Raw genomic sequence first — 23,679 nt, 5'->3', positions numbered from 1 at the left:
CTGCTGCTTTTAAAATTCTCTTTATCACTGTTTTTTGTCATTTTAATTACTATGCATCTTGGTGTGGACATCCCTGGAATGACTTTGTTGGGGGAACCTCTGTGCCCCCCTGGATCTGGATATCCATTTTTGTCCCCATATTAGAGAAGTTTTCAGCATTATTTCTTCAAGTAAATTTTCTGACCCTTTTCTCTCTCTCCTTCTTCTTCTTCTGAGATCCCTATAATGTGAATGTTATTACACTTGATGGAGTCGCTCAGTTCCTTAAGTCTATCTGCATTTTGCATATTTTTTTCTCTCACCTGCTCAGCTTGATTGCTTTCCATTACTCTGTTTTTTGGTCGCTAATTTGCTCCTCTGTCTCCTCTAGCTTGCTATTTATTCCATCTGGTGTATTTTTTATTTCATTGTGTTCTTCATCTCTGCCTAGTTCTTTTTTGATCTCTGTTAAGGTTCTTACTGATGTCCTCCACTCTTTTCTCAAGTCTAGTACCTTTATGATCATTACTTCGAATTCTTTATTAGGCGTATTACTTATATCTGTTTTGTTTATTAGCTCTTTTGGTTTGATTTTGTCCTATTCTTTCATCTGGGACACAGTCTACTGTCTCCTCACTTCATCTAACTCTCTGTGTCTGTCTCTGTGTGTTAGAAAATCAGCTGTGTCTCCTACTCTTGAAAGCAATGGCCTTATGAAGAAGAGATCCTCTAGTGCCCTGCAGTACAATGTCGCCCGTTCACCAGAAACTGGCACTTCAGGGGGTGTGCTATGTGTGTTGCCCAGGCCCTTTTATGCTGGCCACTTTTTTCTTCAGTTGTCTGCAGATGTTCTCTTTGCCTGCTACGAGCAGTGTCTGAGCCCCAGCTGAGGTGGTGAGTAGTGTTAACAAGGTGTGCACTGGTGTGTGTGGAATGAGACCTGCTGTGGCTGCCGCCTCCACCAGGACCAGGGGCTGGCCAGGGCAGATATGCAAAGCATGCCAAGCAGGTAGGGGCACAATTTTAACAAGGCGCACCCGGGGCTTCTGCATGGCCCACCACCACCACCTGCCGAGACCGAGGCCCCACAAGACATGTGGGCTGGAAGACATGGTGTTGGCAAGGTCTGGGGGAAGGGACCCAAAGTGCCAGGAATGAGGTAAGGGGACTGACATAAGCATGACTGAAAAGGGCAGATCCACTGAAAGCATGGGGTGGAGCCTGGTGTAAGCATGTTAGGTAGTGAATGTGGGAGCAATGCTGGTTCCCACAGGTGGCTGTGTGTTTATGCTGGGGGTGAGGGGAAGGAGATGGCGCCCGCCAGCTCCTCTCTCCCTAGAGAGGTCCCTCAGTGATCTTTGCCCCTTGGGGACACACTCCACGATGAGTAGCGTACTTTCCCTCCCAGTATGTCCTAGGTGTTTTTCGAACTGCTGCTTCTATGCTATAAGTCTGTGGGCTCTTTGTCTTGCTATCTCTTTAAGAGCAGGGACTCAGCTTCCAATCACCCTCTAGGCTCCCGGAGAGCCAAGCCTACTGATATTAACATTTCAGGCTTTAAGTCCTGCTGGTTTTAAGAACTCATTAATTCATCCCCTGGTTTTCAGCACCAAGTATTATGGGCATTCGTCCTCCCTCTGCAGGCTCGCTGATATTCTGCTTCTCTCCATTCCCTTAGCTGTCAGCTCCCCGGCCCTGTGGGTGGTCCAAGTTCATTTAGCTCCCCACTGCATCTCCACCCTTCCTACCCTCTTCAATGTGGCCTGTTCTCTACTTATAGTTGAGGAGATTGTTCTACTCCTCCTCAGGTCACTTTCTGGGTTATTGATTTTGATGTGTTATCTAGTTGTATCCATGGCACAAGGTGAGCTTAGGGCCCTCTTACTCTTCCACCCTCCCAGCCATCTCTGCATACTGTAGACTTTCTTCTTGTAAGTTTTTATTTAAATACCAGTTAGTTAAAAGACAGTGTAATATTAGTTTCAAGTGTACAATATAGTGATTCAATATAAACTTTTAAGATAACTTTATTTGATTAAAAAATTAAATTAATAATTCTTTCCTCTACATACCTAAGGTATCTATTGTGATATTCAAAAAATAACATGCTCTGTGCTCACTTCAGTAGCACATATACTACTAAAAAAGCAATATGCCCTTTTCTGTGAGCTACAACATAAGAATATAAATCCTTATATTAACTTTTAAGAAAATTTAAAATAGAAACAGATTTCAAAAATACCATTCAAAACTACATTTCAAAATTGTATGCTAAATCCTTAAGGAAAAAGCAATTCTATACTGTCTCATTAATGTTACTAATTTTAGTTTATTTTTGAGAGTCTTTAACTTTTCTTAATACTGAAATGGCCTACCTGAAGAGAATACACAGCTCTAAGGTTCCAGATAATCTTAACACTGTAAGTCCTTACAGGCAGCTCTCTTTACTTCTGAGTCTCTGGTGAGCTTATCCTTCTGACTTGGATAACTAGAGTAAAGACTCTGGCCTATTTTTCAACTTGCCTGCTCTAAGTTTCTGCTTTCCTGAACACAGCCAAAACAAAAAAAAGGAGAGATAACTGCAAAGAGCATTTCTATGCCTCAGTACGAACCTGTACGTCTCATGTCTTAGATTAATTCTCTTAACACAATATTAAAAACACCAGGAAACAATTCAAAATTACTCTGCACAAAGAACCAGGAAAGTCCCCAACCTGCATGGAAAAGACAACCAAATGATACTAACCCCAAGGTGACCCAGATGTCAAAGTCATCTAACAACTGTAATAAATATGCTTCAACAAGTGATCAAAAAATATTCTTGGGGCACTAGCTGCTCAGTTGGTACAGCAAAGACTCTTGATCTCAAGGTTGTAAGTCTGAGCCCCACACTGGGTATAGAGATTACTTAAAAATAAAATCTTAAAAGAAATAAGACTAGAGAGCCTCCACACAGTGAAGACAGAAGAATCAACAGAAACTTTACAACTGAACATTTAAATAACAGAAAATTTGAAAACTCATGGTTGGATTCCACACCAGAATGAAAATAGAAGAGTCAGTGAACATGAAGATAGATCAACAGAAATTATCCAATCTTAACAGCAGAGGGGAAAAAAGAATTGAAAATTAAAAAAACAGAACTTCAAAGTTCTGTGAGACAACAGTAAGATCTAACAGATGTGTCACTGAACTCCAAATGGAGAGGAAAGTGAAGCAAAAAAAAAAAAAACAAAAACAAAAAAAATTGAAGAAATAATGGTTGAAATCTTCCCAAATTTGACAAAACGTGTAAGATTCTGAAATGATAGTAAATCCCAAAATGGATAAATACACAGAAATAAACATATACTTCATTAAATGTTGAAAACCGAGACAAATTATCTTGCAAGCAGACAAATAAAAATTACCCATAAACTATAAGAAAACAACATTTCATGGAGCGCCTGGAAGCCTCTAACTTCAGCTCAGGTCACAATCTTCTGGTTTGTGAGTTCAAGCCCTGTGTCGTGCTCTGTGCTGACAGCTCAGAGCCTGGAGCCTGCTTCGGATTCTGTGTCTCCCTCTCACTTTGCCCCTCCCCAGCTCATGCTCTGTCTCTATGTCTTTCTCAAAAATAAAATAAAACATCAACAAAAAATTTTAAAAAAACAACAACAGAAAACAACATTTCAGATGACTACAGATTTCTCATCAGAAGTAAGTAGCATAACATTTTCAAGGGCTGAAAGAAAAGAACTGACAACCTAGAATTCTATATCCGGTAAAAATATCTTTCAGGATTAAGTAAAACAAAGATATTTTCAGATAAATGAAAACTAAGAGTATTTGTTGTCAACAGACCTGCTCTATAAGAATTGCTACCAGAAATGGCAAATGTCTAGGTAAATATAATACATGGGGACACCTGTGTGGCTCAGTCAGTTAAGCATCTGACTTCAGCTCAGGTCATCATCTCACAGTTCATGGGTTCGAGCCCCATGTCGGACTCTGCGCTGACAGCTCAGAGGCTGGAGCCTGCTTCAGATTCTGTCTCCCCCTCTCTCTGCCACTCCCCCACTCATGCTCTCTCTCATAAATAAACATTAATATATATATATATATATATATATACACACACACACACATATGTGGATTTATTTTATATATATATATATATATATTTATATATATATAAATACATGAATCCTCTAGTCTTACATTCTGTTTTTTTTTTTTAAGTTTATTTACTTATTTTGAGAGAGAGAGAGAGAGAGGGAGAGAGAGACTCCCAAGCAGGCTTTGTGCTGTCAGCACAGAGCCTGATGTGGGGCTTGAACCCACAAAACCGTGAGATCATGACCTGAACAGAAACCAAGAGTCAGACACTTAACCGAGTGAGTCACCCAGGCACCCCGTCTTACATTCTTTAAATATGTTTAATAGTTGAAAGGAAAATCAATAACATTGCCTAATGGGGCTTTGTATGAAAACAAAGGTAACATGCAAGTTGACAGTAACAAAAGGGGGGCAGAAGGATAAAAACAGCTATATAGTGGTAACATTTCCATAATCCATCTAAGGGGATACAAAATTTATTCTAAGCAGACACTGAAAACTTTAGTATGTATATTATAATCTCCAGAGTAATCACTAAAGAAAAACTATATATAAATACAGGATTACCACACTAAGGAAATTTAAAATAGAATACTAAAAAATATACACAGAATCCAAAAGAAAGCAGGAGAGGAGAAAGAGAATAATTAAAAACAGAGAAAACTAACACAAATTACTAAACTGGTAAACCTAGATCCAAACATATCAATAATTACATTAAATGTTAATGGGTCTACAGATACAAATTAAGAGATAATGATTGTCAGAAGAGATTACAAAATATCCAACTATATGATGTCTACAAACAACTCAGGTAGGATAAAAGGATGGGGAAATATATATATCATACAAACTATTATCAAAAGAAAGCTTGGGATGTCCACTCTCGCCACTGTTATTCAACATAGTATTGGAAGTCTTAGCCTCTGCAATCAGACAACACAAAAAATTGAAAGGCATCCAAATCGGCCAGGAGGCGGTCAAACTTTCACTCTTCACAGATGACATGATACTCTATATGGAAAACCCAAAAGATTCCACCAAAAAACTGCTAGAACTTATTCATGAATTCTACCTGCAAAATTGCAGGATATAAAATCAATGCACAGAAATCGTCTGCATTCCTATACACCACCAATGAAGTGACAGAAAGAGAAATCAAGGAATCAATCCCATTTACAATTGCACCAAAAACCATAAAATACCTAGGAATAAATCTAACCAAAGAGGTGAAAAATCTATACACTGAAAACTATAGAAAGCTGATGAAAGAAATTGAAGAAGACATAAAGAAATGGAAAAAGATTCCTTGCTCCTGGATAGGAAGAACAAATGTTGTTAAAATGTTGATACTACCCAAAGCAATCTCCATATTCAACGCGATCCCTATCAAAGTAACACCAGCATTCTTCACACAGCTGGAACAAATAATCCTAAAATTTGTATGCAACCAGAAAAGACCCCGAATAGCCAAAGCAATCTTGAAAAAGAAAACCAAAGCAGGAGGCATCACAATCCTGGACTTCAAGCTATACTACAAAGCTGTAATCATCAAGACAGTATGGTACTGGCAGAACAGACACTCAGATCAAGGGAATAGAATAGAGAACCCAGAAATGGACCCACAAACGTGTGGCCAACTAATCTTTGACAAAGCAGGAAAGAATATCCAATGGAATAAAGACAGTCTCTTCAGCAAGTGGTGCTGGGAAAACTGGACAGCGACATGCAGAAGAACGAACCTGGACCACTTTCTTACAACATACACAAAAATAAACTCAAAGTGGATGAAAGACCTCAATGTAAGACAGGAAGCCATCAAAATCCTAAAGGAGAAAGCAGGCAAAAACCTCTTTGATCTTGCCCGCAGCAATTTCTTACTCAACACGTCTCCGGAGGCAAGGGAAGTAAAAGCAAAAATGAACTATTGGGACCTCATCAAAATAAAAAGCTTCTGCACAGCGAAGGAAACAATCAGCAAAACTAAAAGGCAACCAACAGAATGGGAGAAGATATTTGCAAATGACATATCAGATAAAGGGTTAGTATACAAAATCTACAAAGAACTTATCGAACTCAACACCCAGAAAACAAATAATCCAGTGAAGAAATGGCAAAAGACATGAATGGACACTTCTCCAAAGAAGACATCCAGATGGCCAACCGACACATGAAAAAATGCTCAACATCACTCATCATCAGGGAAATACAAATCAAAACCACAATAAGATACCACCTTACACCTGTCAGAATGGCTAACATTAACAACTCAGGCAACAACAGATGCTGGCAAAGATGTGGAGAAAGAGGATCTCTTTTGCATTGTTGGTGGGAATGCAAGCTGGTGCAGCCACTCTGGAAAACAGTAGGGAGGTTCCTCAAAAAACTAAAAATAGAACTACCCTACGACCCAGAAATTGCACTACTAGGCATTTATCCAAGGGATACAGGTGTGCTGTTTCGAAGGGACACATGCACCCCCATGTTTATAGCAGCACTATCAACAATAGCCAAAGTATGGAAAGAGCCCAAATGTCCATCGATGGATCAATGGATAAAGAAGATGCGGTGTATATATATACAATGGATAAAGAAGATGTGGTGTATATATATACAATTACTCAGCAATCAAAAAGAATGAAATCTTGCCATTTGCAACCACATGGATGGAACTGGAGGGTATTATGCTAAGTGAAATTAGTCAGAGAAAGACAAAAATCATATGACTTCACTCATATGAGGACTTTAAGAGACAAAACAGATGAACAGAAGGGAAGGGAAACAAAAATAATATAAAAACAGGGAGGGGGACAAAACAAAAGAGACTCATAAATATGGAGAACAAACTGAGGATTGCTGGAGGGGTTGTGGGAGGGGGGATGGGTTAAATTGGTAAGGGGCATGAAGGAATCTACTGACATCATTGCTTCACTATATACTAACTAATTTGGATGTAAATTTTAAAAAATAAAAAAAAGTTAAATAAAAAAAAAAGAGAAAGCTTTACTATGTTAATATCAGATAAAATAGACTACAAGGAAAAAAAAGGACAAAAAGTGACATCACATAGTGATAAAAGGGTCAATTCACTAAGAGACAAGTATTCCCACTAACAAAGCTTTAAAAAACATAGGGATGCTGGGTGGCTCAGTCAGTTAAGCATCCGACTTCAGCTCAGGTCATGATCTCACAGTTCATGAGTTCGAGTCCCGCATCGGGCTCTGTGCTGACTCAAAGCCTGAAGCCTGCTTCAGGTGCTGTGTCTCCCTCTCTCTCTGCCCCTCCTCCACCCATGCTTGCTCTCTCTCTCTCAAAAATAAATAAACATTAAAAAAAATTTTTTTAAACATTAAATAAAAACTTGGAACATGAAATTAAAACAGACAAATTCACAATTGTACTTGACTTCAACACTCCTCTTTCAGCAACAGAACTAGCAGAAAGATCAGTAAGATCTTACAGAAAAAAATAAACAACTTCTTCAGCCCACTGGATGAAATTATCTTAAAAACATAACACTCGACTTAACAATAGCAGAATACAAATTTTTGTTAAATGCACACAGAATATTTACCAAGATACATGATATTATTCTAAATCATAAAACAAACCTTCAAAGTTTTAAAAAATACAAACTATATCTCTAACCATAACAGAATTAAACTAGAAACATAAAGATAATCAGAAAATCTCCAAACACTTGGAAATAAAACAACACACTTCTTAACAATGCCTGGGTCAAAGAGGAGGCCTCAAAACCACAAAGCAACAGCCTTCAAAAGCACAGACGCAAAAATCATTAACAATATTTTGATGAACAATCCAGTAATTATAAAAAGAAGTAAAAATGAAAATGCAACATACTGAATTTGTAAATTGCAGCTAAAGTATGACTTAACGGTGACTTTATGCCATTAAAATTATATCATTTATCAGAAAATAAAAATGGTCTCAAATTCACCTCAAGGAACTAGAGAAAAAGCAAAATAAACCCAAAGAAAAGGAAGACAGATACAGAGGAGCAATCAGTTAAATTGTAAACAGGGAAGGAAATACTTTTAACAAATTACACTGTTAAGACAACAGGCTAAAAATGGAGTCCCTTGTGCTAAGCCCACATCCCCAAACCAAGACTTAATATCTGACATAACTGTAGTTTTGGTGTTTCCCAGGAATGTAACCTTACCCAGTCAGCCTGGAATACCCAGTCACTAATTTGTAGACCCCTGCTGTCTCCCACAAAGAAAGTGACCTTGCCTGGAAAAAAATTAGCTCTTTGCTAGAATAGCTTCTTTGTCCTACCTCCTTCTGCCTATAAAAGTCTTCCATTGTGCATAGCTCTTTGTAGCTCCTTTCTATCTGCTAGATGCAACGCTGCCCAATTCATGAATTGTTGAATAAGGCTAATAAAATATTTATTTATTTATTTACTTAGAGAAAGTAAGCAAGCATAAGCAGGGGAGAAGGAGTTGGGGGGGCGGGAATGGAGAAGAGGAGGGAGGAGGGAATCTTAAGCAGGCTCCAGGCTCAGTGTGGAACCTGACACAGGGCTTGATCCCAAAACCCTGGGATCCTCACCTGAGCTGAAATCAAGAGTCGAACACTCAACCAAGCTACCCAGATGTCCTGGCTAATAAAATCTTTAAAATGTACTCAATTGGTTTTTGTTTTTTAACAAACCAAAGCTAGTTCTTTGAAAACATAAATTTATAGATCTCTAATGAGAATGAAAAAGAAAAAGGAGAAGATACAAATTACCGGCATTAGTAATGAAAGAAAAATAAACTATAGACCCTCAAAGATATTTAGACGTTGATAATAAGAGAATACTATGAAAAATTCAAGATGTACATAAATTCCAAATCTTAGAAGAAGTCAACCAACTCCTCAAAAACCATACACACACACACACAAAATATCTCCCACAAGGTGGAAGAGATCATCTTAATGTTCCTCAAACCATGAAGGAAACTAAAAAAATATTTTATAAACCTTCCTAAAAAGAAATCTCTAGATCCAAATGATTTCAGTGACAAACCCTACAAAATGTTTTAAAAAATAAAAAATGAGGCTAATTCTATACAATGTTCTTCAAAAAATAGGAGGAAACCTTTTCCAACTCACTTTTTGAGGCCAGCATTACCCTTATACCATCATGAAAGACCATACTAAAAAAAAAAAAAAAATTAACTACACACCCATATCCCTTTTGAATATAGATGTAAAGTCAAAGAAATCACAAGGCATATTAGAAAATACTTTCAGATGGGGAGCCTGGGTGGCTCAGTCGGCTAAGCATCGACTTCAGCTCAGGTCACGATCTCACGGTTTGTGAGTTCGAGCCCCACGTCAGGCTCTGTGCTGTCAGCTCAGAGCCTGGAGGCTGCTTTGGATTCTGTGTCTCCCTCTCTCTCTGCCTTTCCCCTGCTTGCACTCTGTCTCTCTCTCTCTCTCAAAAATAAATAAAAAACATTAAAAAAAACTCTTTAAAAAAAAAGAAAATACTTTCAGAGAAATGAAAATGAAAACATAACATATTAATAAACCTGATGGGATACAGCAAAAGCAGTGACTCGTAGCAAATTTATACTATAAATGCCAACGCCTACCTCACATGATAGATGAAAATTAACTCAAAACAGATAAATGACCTAAACATGAGAGCTAAAACTATAAATTCTTAGAATAAAACAGGGGTAAATCTTAATGACCTTGGATTTGACAATGGATTCTTACTTATGACACCAAAGCACAAAAGAAAAAAACTGGATTTCAACAAAATAAAAAATATTTGTGTAGAGGACATTATCCAGAAAGTAAAAAGACAATCTACAGAAGGGAAGAAGATATTTGCACATCTTGTATCTGATAAAGGTCTGGTATCCAGAAGATAGAAAGAACTCAAAAACAAAGACTACTCAATTAAAAAATGGGGAAACTACTTTAACAGATATTTCTTCAAAGATATACAAAAAAAGCCAACAAATCCATAAAAAGATGGTCAAAATCATGAATCAACAGGGAAATGCAAATCAAAATCACAATGTGTTTTCATCTCACATCTACTAGAATGCTTATTATTTAAAAGCACACACACGTAAAACAACAAGTGTTGGTGAGAATATGAAGAAACTGGAACCCTCATGCACTGCTGATGGGAATGTAAAATGATGCAGCTGCTGTACCAAGTTTGCTGGTTCCTCAAAACAACAACAAAAAAACAACACAGAATTACCGTGTGACCCAGCAATTCCACTCCTAGGTATACACCTAAAATAAGTGAAAACAGGTACCCAAATACAAGTACACCAATATTCATAGCAGCGCTATTCACAATAGCCAAAAGCTGTAAGTAATCCCCAAACATCCATCAATGGATGAATGGAAAAACAAATTGTGGTATAGGACAATGGAATGTTATTCACCCATAAAAAGGAAAGTATAATGTAGATAATCCTGGAAAACATTATGCTAAGTGAAAGAAACCAGACACAAAAGGTCATATATTTTATGATTCCATTTGTATAAAATATTAAGAATAGATACATCCATAGTAACAGAAAGCAAACTGGTGACCTTCGGAGGTTGGGAGAGAGAAGAATGGAGAAAAATTGCTTAGTTGGTACTAAGTTGGTTTTATTTTAGAGTGATGAATGTATTTTGAACTAGACATCAGTGGTGGTTGTACAACATGGTGAATATACTAAATGCCACTGAATTTTTCACTTTAAAGTAGCTTATGTTATGTGTATTTCACCTCAATTTACAAAAAAAAAAAAAAAAGGAATGGAGGACTGACACATGCGACAACATAAATGAACTTTCAAAGTATTATGTTAAGTAAATGAAGACAGACATTAAAGGGCACATATTGTATGATTCCTTTTATAGGAAATACCCAGAACAGGCAAATCTATAGACACAGAAAGAATGGTGGATGCCAGGGGACTGAAAAAGAGAGAGAACTGGAACTGACAGCTAATGGGAATAGGGGCTTTTTCTGGAGTAGCAAAAATGTTCTCGACTTAGATACTGATGATGGTTACACAACCTTGTGAGTATACTAAAATCTACTGACTTGTATGCTTTAGAAGGACAATTTTTATGGCATGTGAATTATATCTCACTTAAAATAACCTTAGAATGGGGGAGGGGAGAAAGCTAAGGATCAGTATTTAGAAAACTAATTATGTATTAGAACATATAGGAAATCTCAGGAATGCCAATATGTAGATACTTATAGCCTTCTCCTCTAACCATAAGATAGCCAAACTGTAAATTAAGAATAAAATTACAGCAGGGGCACCTGGCTGGTTCAGTCAATAGAGCATCTGACTCTTGATCCCAGAGTCATGAATTCAAGGCCCATGTTGGGTGTGGAGCCTACTTGAAAAAAAAAAAAAGACTGAAATTATAGCTAAAAAATAAAAATCAATCAGTCAGTCAAACAAACCTATGAATCCAGGCACTGGGAAGTTTTTTAAAAACTCAACTTCCAGGGGCGCCTGAGTGGCTCTGTCAGTTGAGCGTGAGACTTTGGCTTAGGTCATGATCTCATGGCTCATGAGTTCGAGTCCTGCATTGGGCTCTGTGCTGACAGCTCAGAACCTGAAGCCTACTTCAGATTCTGTCTCCCTCTCTCTCTGCCCATGCCCACTCGCGGGCACGCTCTCTCTCTCTCTCTCTCTCTCTCTCTCTCTCTCTCTCTCGTGCGCTCTCTCTCTGTCAAATATAAACATTAAAAATAAATAAAAAATAATATAAAACAACCAAGAGAAAACATTCAACTTCCAAATACCTCCTGACTTAAAGAAAAATCCACAACTGAAAGTACAATATTCAGAATTGATTGATAATTAAACACTGCATATCAACACTTATGGGATGGAGCCAAAGCAATATTTAAAAGAGAAAATCAATAGCCTCAAATGTACTTATTAGGGAAAAAAAAAATCAATCTGAAAATAAACTGATGTAAGATAGAACAATAATCACAACAAAAAACCCTGAGAAAAAATAAATTTAGTAACAGTAATTAACAAAAGAGCAAACAAAAATTAAGTGCATTAAGTTAAATAAACTAAGAATTCGTTGAAGAAATTAATAATATTGATCAATACCCTGAAAATCTCAAAAAGAAAATAAAATACATTAAGAATCAGAAAGGTAAAACACGTGGAGATAAAGATTAAAGACACTGAGGGCAGTATTATAAACAATCTCAATAAATTGAAAATTTGGTTGAAATAGACATTTATATAAAAATCTAAATTGCCAAAATCAACTCAAAAAGCCTTATAAAACCTAATTAGGACAGTAAGCCCGCAGAGAATCTAAAAGGTTGTCAAAGTTCTATCCAAAAGAAATACCAGGGCGCAAGGATGACAGGTGCCATCATAACCTCCTCCAAGGTCTGCAGGTGCCAAGCAACCGGAGTTCTCTAACTTTAGTAAACAATTGGCACATATATTCAGGTAGTTTTGTACCAAACTCAGACTTAAATCCCTCTTTTGACTAAGGGAGTTAGTAAAATACCTGTATTCAGGTATTTCCTATCATACATACACACAATAACACAGAAAACAATAAACAGATGAATGAACAGATTGAGATGCCACATTTATGATTATGCCAGACTGAAAACCGTCCAACAACTTTCTCTTACTACCTGATAGAAGAGGACAAGTATCAATGTCTCTAATAATTCAAAATATTGAAAGGAAAGGTACATTTTTTGCTTTTTCTAGTATTTATCTAGTTATTATTAAAAGTTAAAGTCAAGTGGGAATGCAAGCTGGTGCAGCCACTCTGCAAACAGTATGGAGGTTCCTCAAAAAACGAAAAATAGAACTACCCTACGACCCAGCAATTGCACTACTAGGCATTTATCCACGGGATACAGGTGTGCTGTTTCAAAGGGACACATGCACCCCCATGTTTATAACAGCACTATCAACAATAGCCAAAGTATGGAAAGAGCCCAAATGTCCACCGACAGATGAATGGATAAAGAAGATGTGGGGTATGTATGTATACACACACACACACACACACACACACACACACACACACACACACAATGAGGTATTACTCAGCAATCAAAAAGAATGAAATCTTGCCATTTGCAACTACGTGGATGGAACTAGAGGGGATTATGCTAAGTGAAATTAGTCAGAGAAAGACAAAAATCATATGACTTCACTCATATGAGGGCTTTAAGAGACAAAACAGATGAACATAAGGGAAGGGAAACAAAAATAATATAAAAACAGGGAGGGGGACAAAACATAAGAGACTCATAAACATGGAGAACATCAGAGGGTTACTAGAGGGGGTATGGGAGGGGGAAAGGGCTAAATGGGTAAGAGGCACTAGGGAATCTATCTACTCCTGAAATCATTGTTGCACTATACGCTAACTAATTTGGGTGTAAATTAAAAAAAAATTAAATTAAAAAAAATAAAAAAGTTTTTAAAAAGTTAAAGTCAAGGGTGCCTGGGTGGCTCAGTTGGTTAAGCATCCAACTCTTGGCTTTGGTTGAGGTCATGATCTCATGGTTCATGAGTTCAAGCCCCACATCAGGCTCTCTGCTGTCAGCACAGAGCCTGCTTCTGATCCTCTGTTCCCCCCCTTCTGCCCCTCCCACATTTGAGCTGTCTCTCTCAAAATGAATAAATAAACTTAAAAAAAAAAAGTAAGTTAAATTCAAAAGTTTTCCCTAGATCAAAAATATTCTGGGCATTGATTAAATAAATGTTCTTTATTTTTTTCCAATATAAAGAATATATAATTTACATTATCAGTATAGCAAAAATATATACAATTTAGGGGCGCCTGGGTGGCGCAGTCGGTTAAGCGTCCGACTTCAGCCAGGTCACGATCTCGCGGTCCGTGAGTTCGAGCCCCGCGTCAGGCTCTGGGCCGATGGCTCAGAGCCTGGAGCCTGTTTCCGATTCTGTGTCTCCCTCTCTCTCTGCCCCTCCCCCGTTCATGCTCTGTCTCTCTCTGTCCCAAAAAAAAAAAAAAAAAATATATATATATATATATATATATATATATATATATACAATTTAAAAAGTTGACAGCAGGGTGCTTGGGTGGCTCAGTAGATTAAGCAGCTGACTCTTGGTTTCGGCTCAGGTTATGATTTCACAGTTTATGAATTCAAGCCCCACACTGGGCTCTGTGCTGACAGTGCAGAGCCTGCTTTGGATTCTCTCTCTCCCTCTGTCTCTGCCCCTCTCCTGCTTTCTCTCTGTCTCAAAAAACAAAACAAACAAACAACAAAAAAAAAAACAACTAAAAAAGGGGGCGGCAGCGGGAGGTGTCTGGGGGCTCAGTTGGTTGTGCATTCGACTCTTGATTTTTGGTTCAAGGGATCCCAAGGGATCAAGCCCGAGCTAGGCTCCATGCTCAGCATTGAGCTTAAGATTCTCTCCCCCTCTCTCCCTCTCTCACATACATGCACTGTCTCTAAAATCATCATCATCATCATCATCATCAAAGTCCACCAACAGTTGGCTTTATACAGACAAACTCAGAAATAACACACAGAAACTACTGACAGTGGTTACATGTGAGAGGTAAGACTAGAGCTGTCAGAATGGAAATTAAAGTTGCCCTTCGGTGCATATGCTTTTGTATTTTTTTTAATTTTTTGGCAATTTTCAATAAAATACTAGCTACAAAATTTTTAAAGCCATAATGAATCAGTACAGTCAACTCTATTAACAGTTTTTGTGGGTTTTTTTTGTTTTGTTTTTTGCATTTCAAGACCAAGTTTTAAACTGATAAGAACAGATACTACACTTGATCTTAGCCAAAAAACTGAGAAGCAATCAAGACCAAGTTTTAATCAGGTAAAGAATTTATCTAATTAAAGCTAAGTTTAAAATATATTCAAATGTAAAGGTTAATGATAAAATCTGCTTAACTACTGAAATTTAGTTAATTAAATAAGTAAAATTCCTAAAGTAATATTCACACATCAGATAAATCTGATTCTTACAGAACATTTTGGGGTTATTTTTGGTGGGTCCAGTGTATGTCATCCTACTTTAACATTTAAGGAGAATTTTCATTCTTTTTTTAAACTTTTACTATTTTTAAAAAATTTTTATTTATTTATTTTTATTTTTGAGTGTGAGCAACCAAGGGGGGGCAGGGGGAAGGGTGAGAGGGAAGGAGGGAGAGAGAATGAATCTTAAGCAGCCTCCATGCTCTCAGCACAGAGCCTGACACAGGGCTCCATCTCATGACCTGAGATGAAATCAAGAGTCAGATGCTCAACCAACAGAGTCACCCAGGTGCCCCTAAGGAGAATTTTCAATACTAATACACATTCATGAGTATTTTATGATCTTACACGTATTTTAGAAATAAGCCACCTAACTATGGATCACACAACAAAAAAGTAGTCCAAAACGAAGACATTTTGACATTTCTAAAGATACATCCATCAGTCTACATCTAACATTCTAAACTGGAAAGTTTTTATATTTGGCAAGCAAAACACCAATCCATTCCCATTTCGTCTACAGACTTAAAAGACACACAGACACACACACACCCCTTGTTCCACAAAAATCAAATAAGGACATTAAAAAAAAAAAATCAGTTTGTAATTTTCCCTTCCACCTTCACCCCAATCCTATGACTCTGAAGTAATCAATGTTAACACTTTGAGTCATACTCTTCCATATTTTTCTCTCTGCCTTTCTTCTGTTCTTTTTAAAAACAAAACCAAGATTATACTTTATATATTATTACTTGGCAACTATCATTGTTCTGGTAATTTTGTGTTCAAGTTTACTCAACCATGTATTGAGACATTCACATTCTGGTTGTTGGCACACTTTGCTGAGTAATGCTGCAATACACAATAGTTATACACTTATCCATTTACCAGGGCTTTTATTTCTGTGGGATAGATTCCCTAAAGGGCTATTAATTGCTGGATCAAAGGATGGACACACATGCACACAGCTTTTCAAATCTGTAACAGACATTAACATGTACTTTTGCAAAAGGTTTTAGAAATTCTCAATCCTATCAGCACCTCAGCCCTATCATACCCAAACAGGTGCTGATAGGATGCTGAGAGATAATGAAAGGATTTTCTTATATTCCAGCTAGTACCTGATGTCATTTTTTTTTTTTTTGCTACCACACAGATGGAAAAACAATAATCTTGCTGTTAATACCAACTTCCTTTTCTACTACTAATGAGATTTGAGTATCTACTCAGATATTATGAAATCTGCATGTCTTCTTTTATGAATTATATAGGTTTGTATCTTTTGTCCATTTTTAATGTAGTCATTTTCTTAACAATTTGTGAGAGCTCTCTGTATAGCAGAACTGTTAATCCTGTGTTACGTGTCAGTTTTGCCATTGTATATCACATCTTTTTCTTTTATGTGCATACTTTTTTCTTATAAAAATCTTAAATTTTTATATATTCAGGTGTGTCAATCTTCTCCTTTATACTTCTTGGATTTCCTAACTTGCTTAGTTCTGCTCCATCCCCCAAATTGAAGAAAGCACTAAGGCTCTGTAGCGGCTAAAAGCATGGGCTTTGTAGTCATAATACTTTGATTTAAATCTTAATTCACCACTGGGGCACCTGAGTAGATCAGTTGGTTAAGCATCTGACTTCAACTCAGGTCACGATTTCATGGTTCGTGGGTTCGAGCCCCACATCGGGCTTTGCGCTGACAGTGTGGAGCCTGTTTGGGATTCTTGCTCTCTCCTCTCTCTCTCTGTCCCTCCCCTGCTTGTGCTTTTTCTCTCTCAAAATAATTTTTTAAAAAGAGATAATTACCTCTTAAAAAAAAAAATCTTAATTCACCACTAACCAGTCCTGAATACTTGGCCAAGTTTCTAAATTTCTCAACTACAAAATGGAAATAATCAGAGTACCTACTTCATAAGGTAGTTAGGGGAGAAATTAAATTAATATATGTCAAAACCTTAGAGTAAAACATACAGAATTACTTAAAATGCTTGTGTTTATTATTTTAAGTTGGATCTAGGATTAGCAATGGTCTTCAAAGTCTACCATGTACAAAATCACTGGAACAGCTGGTTAGAATATAGCTTGCAGAGCCTCATGCCCAGAGTTTCTGTTTCAGTAGGTCTGCAATAGGGCCTACATTTTTTTAAAAAGACATTTCCAGGTAATGCTGCTGCCACTGGTATAGGCACCTCACTTTCAGAATCACTTATTTAGAATTAAAATAATATTTTTTAATTTCTAAAAAGTTAACATTACAGTATATGGGATCAACATCTATAGATGTTGATTTCCACTTTAAAAATTTTTTTTTTCAACGTTTTTTATTTATTTTTGGACAGAGAGAGACACAGCATGAACGGGGGAGGGGCAGAGAGAGAGGGAGACACAGAATCGGAAACAGGCTCCAGGCTCCGAGCCATCAGCCCAGAGCCTGACGCGGGGCTCGAACTCACGGACCGCGAGATCGTGACCTGGCTGAAGTCGGACGCTTAACCGACTGCGCCACCCAGGCGCCCCGATTTCCACTTTTAATCATGTCTCTTTAGTGTACAGATAGTGTATATGGGGGATGTATATACTTTGGTTCCATTCTTGTTTGAAAATACCTTGGCCAGATATGGGATTATTTTTTTTTTTTTCAATGTTTTTTTTTTTATTTTTTTTTTTATTTTTGGGACAGAGAGACACAGAGCATGAACGGGGGAGGGGCAGAGAGAGAGGGAGACACAGAATTAGAAACAGGCTCCAGGCTCCGAGCTGTCAGCACAGAGCCCGACGCGGGGCTCGAACTCACAGACGCGAGATCGTGACCTGGCTGAAGTCGGCCGCCTAACCGACTGCGCCACCCAGGCGCCCCGATATGGGATTCTTAAACACACTCTCCTCTCTCAGTGTTGTCAATGTTGACTTATCTTCCCTTTCTGTTCTGTCTACAAGCTTATGATCATCTCTTTTCCTGATATTCAGGAATCTCAACTGGAAATGTAACTTTTGCTTGTTATCCTATCTTTCGACATACAGATTCAAGTCTTTCTACAGCTCAGAGATACAGTCTTCTATTATTTAACTAATTTTTACTTCTCTGCTTTTTTCCTTCTAGAAATCCTTTAATTCATGTATTAGATTTCCAGAGTATGTATTCTATATTACTCACATTTTTACTCATGGATTCTGTTTCTGTGTATTTTTACTTTTTTCATTGTCAAAACCCGATTAATCACTCATGTACCCAACACTGTTCAAGGCTCTCGCCTCATAGCAGTGAACAAAATCCCCACCCTCACAGAGTATATATTCAGGTAGGAGACCAAAACAGGAAAACAAACATATCACTTAATTTCCAACAGTGACAAGTACTTGGAGGAAAATTCGGTCTAAGTAAGGGACAGGGGGTAAGGAAGAAACTCTTAGAAAGAGCAGTTTGCTGTTAAGAAAGGTCTCATCAAAGAGGTGGTGACATATGAACATTTGAACGAAGTGAGGAAGCTTGGAAGAATACCCTTCAGCCATAGGAAAAAATACCAGCTGCTGAAAAAAGCCCTAGGTTAGAAGGGTGCTTGGAGATTACAAAGAACAAGAAAGCCAATGTAGCTGGTGTTAAGAAAATGCTGATAGTGCAAAACAACAGTTCTCAAACTTTTTGGTCTCAGGATTGCTTTAAACTTTTTTTTTTTTTAAGTTTATGTATTTATTTTTTGAGAGTGAGAGTGAGCAGAGGAGGGGCAGAGACAGAGGGAAAGAGAGAGAATCCCAAGCAGGCCCCATAGTGTCAGCGCAGAGCCTGATGCGGGGCTCAAACTCATGAACCGTGAGATCCTGACCTGAACCAAAATCAAGAGTTGGATGCTTAACCGATATGCCCCACCCAGGCACCCCAGGATCGCTTTACACTCTTAACAATTATTGAGGATCTCTAAAAGCTTTGGTTATGTGGGCTATATCTATTAATATTTGCCACACTGGAAAATAAGACTGAGAAATTGTAAAAATATTAATTTAGTAGGAAATCCATCATGTAACACAAATTATTTTTAAAGTCCAAAACAAAAAAGATTTAGTGAGAAGGATGTCAGTGTTTTACATCTTTGCAATTCTTTTTAATGACTAGCTTCATAAAAGATAGCTGGATTCTCATATGACTTTGCATTAATCTGTAGCAATAAAACACATTAATGAACAACTGGAAACTCTGAAAAATTAACATATTAGTATTTTTATAAAAAGTTTTTACAAAATATTGTAATTATTTTATAAAAATAGTTTTGGCCTTGTGGATCCTCCAAAAGAGCCTTGGCGGCCTCTAGCTGTCCCTGGACTACATTTTGAGAATCACTAGTTATTTTATTTTATTAATGATATTTTTAATGTTTACTTTTGAGACAGAGAGAGAGAGCAGGGGAGGGACACAGAGAGGAGAGAGAGTATCCAAAGCAGGCTCTGCGCTGACAACACAGAACACCATGTGGGGCTCGAACTCACAAACCATGACCTGAGCTGATGTTGGATGTTTAACCAACTGAGCCACCCAGGCGCCCCGAGAATCGCTAGTTTAGAAGATGAAGTGACAGAGGCTGGCAAGAGTCAGATTATATAGATCTTGAAAACCATACAAAGTCTAGGTTCCATTTTAAGTGTGGTTTCGTGAGCGAAGAAATAACATAAATTACGTTTTAAGCGATCACTCCCGTTGCCATGTAGAGACCACAATGTAAGGGGGCAAGACCACTTACATATAGGTTATTGTTATTGGACAGAGGAAAGTAGCTGAGACTGACATGGTAGCAACGAAAGCAGTGAGAAATGGTATGGTTCCAGATATATTTCAAAAGTAGTGCCAATGGAATTCACTAGAAGGTTGGATCCTGGATATGAAGAAAAAAATATCTTACTCGATCTTGTAGAACAAAAATTTGGTTCGTAGCAGTGATTTCTCTTGTTCAGTTCGTCTCTGAAATTTATGCACTTGGAAATTAGTTCAAGAGAAAATTCTCTTGGATCTATGGCTGAAATATATCATGTATCAGATTACTTTGTATCACTTCCCCTGTTATCACTCTAGTCTAAGTCATCTTCATGCTTTCCCTAGAATCTCTCATGATTTGTTCACTCAACTCACAGACGATTAGAGTAAAAAGAAAACAGGTGGTTATGGATAATGCATTATAAGTATTGTTGAGACATGAAAAAACACATGGAACTCCACTCAGAGCACATTAATCAAACATTATATCAAAATATAGGTATAGGAGAATACATTTATATGTTTTAAATTAAAATGTGGGGTTTATATTTTAATATCCTTAAAATTTTTCCAGTTAAACTATCTTCAATTAACAACCAACTGCTGGCACTGACTGCATAATATAAGCATCTACTTAAATACCAAGTGTGAATAGCAACATACTTTTCACTTGCTCTTACTACAAATGACATCTCAATTTAGTCGCCTATAAATTCAAAGATCACAGCTATCGAGATAATACACATTAATAATCTATGAAAATTCAAACCTTAAGTTGATAAAAATCTTCAAACGAGAAAGAAGTTTTATGAGATAATTACACAGGTAGTTTCTGTAAAGCTTTCTAGTTGTAAAAAGAACAGAAAGTCTACAGCCCTTTCTGTTTAAAATGTAAGCAAATTTGGGGCCCCTGGGTGGCTCAGTCAGTTGAGTGTCCGACTCTTGGTTTCGGCTCAGGTCGTGACCTCACAGTTTCGAGGGGTCGAGCCCCACATTGGGCCCTCCGCTAGCAACACAGAACCTGCTCGGCATTCTCTTTTTCCCTCTGTCTCTGTCCCTCTCCTGCTCACACGTTATCTCTGTCTCTCTCAAAAAATAAGTAAATAAACTTAAAAAAATTTTTTTTAATGGAAGCAAGCTCTAGATCCAGACCTCTGTGTTGCTCTAACCAACTTTTGTTGATTTAAAAAAAAATTTTTTTTTTTCACGTTTATTCATTTTTGAGAGAGAGACAGAGCGTTAGCAGGGGAGGGGCAGAGAGAGAGGGAGACACAGAATCTGAAGCAGGCTCCAGGCTCTGAGCTGTCAGCAGAGCCCGACACAGGGCTCAAACTCACGGACCGTGAGATCATAACCTGAGCCGAAGTCGAAGTCGGACGCGTAACCGACTGAGTCACTCAGGCGCCCCCAACTTCTGCTGATTTTTATCTCAAGTAAGGAATAACAATATTACTTTTTCTTTAATTTTTGTATTTGAGTATAGTTGACACACAATGTTACATTAGTTGCCAAGTGTACAACACAGCCACTTGACAAGTTTATACATTATGCTATATTCACAAGTGTAGCTACCATCTGTTACCACACTCTTTTTTCTTTCTTTTCAGCACAACTGAACTACCTGCTTCAAAAGAGAATATATAAAAGGATAATTTTCCTATAGCTCTCTGCCATGAAAAGCAAAGCAAAGCAGTCACTTGATCTTCCTAGCTATTTTCTTGTCATCCCTTGGCACTGTGATCATTCTGCACTGTGATCTCAAGGAGTCTACCTCTAATATAGTTAAGATTTTAACTGCTAAATTTGGAATCCATCGCAAGATGCCCTACTCTGTCCTATCTTATTAGATCCTGTTTAGTCACACTTTATAACACTTCATGTTACCCCCCAGGGCAATTCTGTTTTTCTTCCAGGTTCCTTTATTTACTTCTCCAGTTAGCCATGTGGGATATTTTGAGACCTGACCTTTAAACTATAGTACACATTTTTGCAAGGTTTCTAAAAATGTTTTTTAGTATTTCTAGCTATTTAACATTGTTTAAATATTCAGTAAATGTGAGGCACTGTTGGGGTACCAGACATATAAAACTCTGTCCCTATCCTTACAACGTACTTGGAGTTATTTTTATTTCAACTATTCTAAGCCTACATTTTGTTTCAGTTCCCTCTTCTAAAGATGAGTAACCATGCAATGGATTATTTTGGCTTTCTCTCCTTTCCTAATAAACTATTAGATGTACTCAAATGATGATTATTTAATTATATACTAATTCACCCACAGACCTCTCTGCCCACTAACTAGAACTAAGCTCAATATGCTATGTATGTAAAATAAAAAGTTACCATTTTATTGCATGTTCTGTGCCTGTCAGGTTATATACATTGGCTCATTTAATCATTACAATACAGTAATATGTACTCTATCTTACAGACGAGTGGCAAGGTTCATCAAGGTTAAGCAACTTCACACCAAGAAGGATTTGAACTCAGATCTATCTCCCACAGTAATCAGAAATAAAGATGGTATCTTCAATAAAGGCTTCAAACCAAATTCAAGAAATGAGGACTATGTACAGTAGACCTTGGCAATAAAACATTATTTAACCAACATACCCATTATATGCAAAGAAGTACAGGCTTTGGAGATATGGAGATAACCAGACTTTACTTTTTAGGTAAGAGCTTAAAATGAGACATAAGTGATCTTTTAATTCTCTAGAAGACCCCAATTTAAGTCAGGTCCCCACCACAGAGGTTCTTAAACTTGCTAGTTTCTTCTTTTGTTTTTTAAAGATTTTATTTTTACGTAATCTCTACACCCAACATAGGGCTCAAACCTGCAAATGCAAGATCCAGTCGCATGCTCCACCGACCCAGCCGGCCAGGTGCCCCTTAAACTTCCAGGTTTCAGAATCTCTTTATAATCTTAAAAATTATTGAGGACCCCTCATAGCTCTTATTCATGCAGGTTGGAGCTTTCAATGTTTACCATATTAAAAATTATAACCAAGAAATCTGTATATTTAATTCATTTAAAAATTACACTAACCTAATTTTTATGAAAAAATAACTACATTTTCCAAAGCAAAAATAATGAAAAGAGAAAGTAATATTTTTTATATTTTTTACAGTATCATTAACATCCACCTTAACAGAAGACATCCGGATTTTCATATCATCTTCTACATTCAATCTGCTACACTATCACACATTTTATCACTGAATCCTCATGAGAGAATGAGAGTGAAAGGCAAACAATGTCTTAGTATTATTACAAAAATAGTTTTGAACTCAAGGCCCCTCCAAGGCAATCAATCCTGTACTATTTACTAAGAACCCACAGGCATCCTTTACTATTCCTTCAGAGCACTTTTCAAGATTTATAATTACATTGGTATGCACAGATTCTGTTTACAAGGTCTGTGTTGTCTCTAGACTATAGGTTCCATAGTGACGCTCTATTTTTGTACATGAATATATCCACAATGTCTACACAAAGTGCCCAACACATATCTATTGAATTAACACACCATGACATAACGAAACTACTGTGGTTAAAAGAGGGAAAATGGACAATGTGTGTCTGGAGACAAAGTTGGAAGGCTTCCTCTTTGATCTGGATCCTAATGTTAACTATGTAAGAGTATTCCAGCCACAGTAAACAATCATCAGTGGCATCTAGGTACAAGTTAGGTTCATAGTAACTATTGTAATAGTATGGTTTAGCTACAGCATAGGTAAATAAGAGTTTAGGAGGAGATAAAGGTAATAAAGGTAGGCTAAAAAATCTTCACTGAAGTTTGTTTTTTGTTTCAGAGACAAAAGCCAAATGGTCAACATCCAT

The 23,679-nt window shown here is 37.3% G+C and overlaps 1 protein-coding gene and 1 pseudogene across 7 annotated transcripts in view; both read right to left on the bottom strand.

Moving 5' to 3' along the window:
* The window catches only part of BRAF (B-Raf proto-oncogene, serine/threonine kinase), a 172,156-nt gene that overhangs the window by 112,829 nt on the left and 35,648 nt on the right, over nucleotides 1-23,679 (bottom strand). The window lies entirely within an intron of this gene.
* Nucleotides 14,816-14,916, bottom strand: LOC131511274 (U2 spliceosomal RNA; annotated as a pseudogene).

Source organism: Neofelis nebulosa, chromosome 4 (genome assembly GCF_028018385.1).
Source record: "Neofelis nebulosa isolate mNeoNeb1 chromosome 4, mNeoNeb1.pri, whole genome shotgun sequence".
In the NCBI taxonomy this organism is placed as follows: Eukaryota; Metazoa; Chordata; class Mammalia; order Carnivora; family Felidae; genus Neofelis; species Neofelis nebulosa.
The sequence above is the reverse complement of the archived record's forward strand: the minus strand, read 5'-3'. Positions and strand labels throughout refer to the sequence as shown.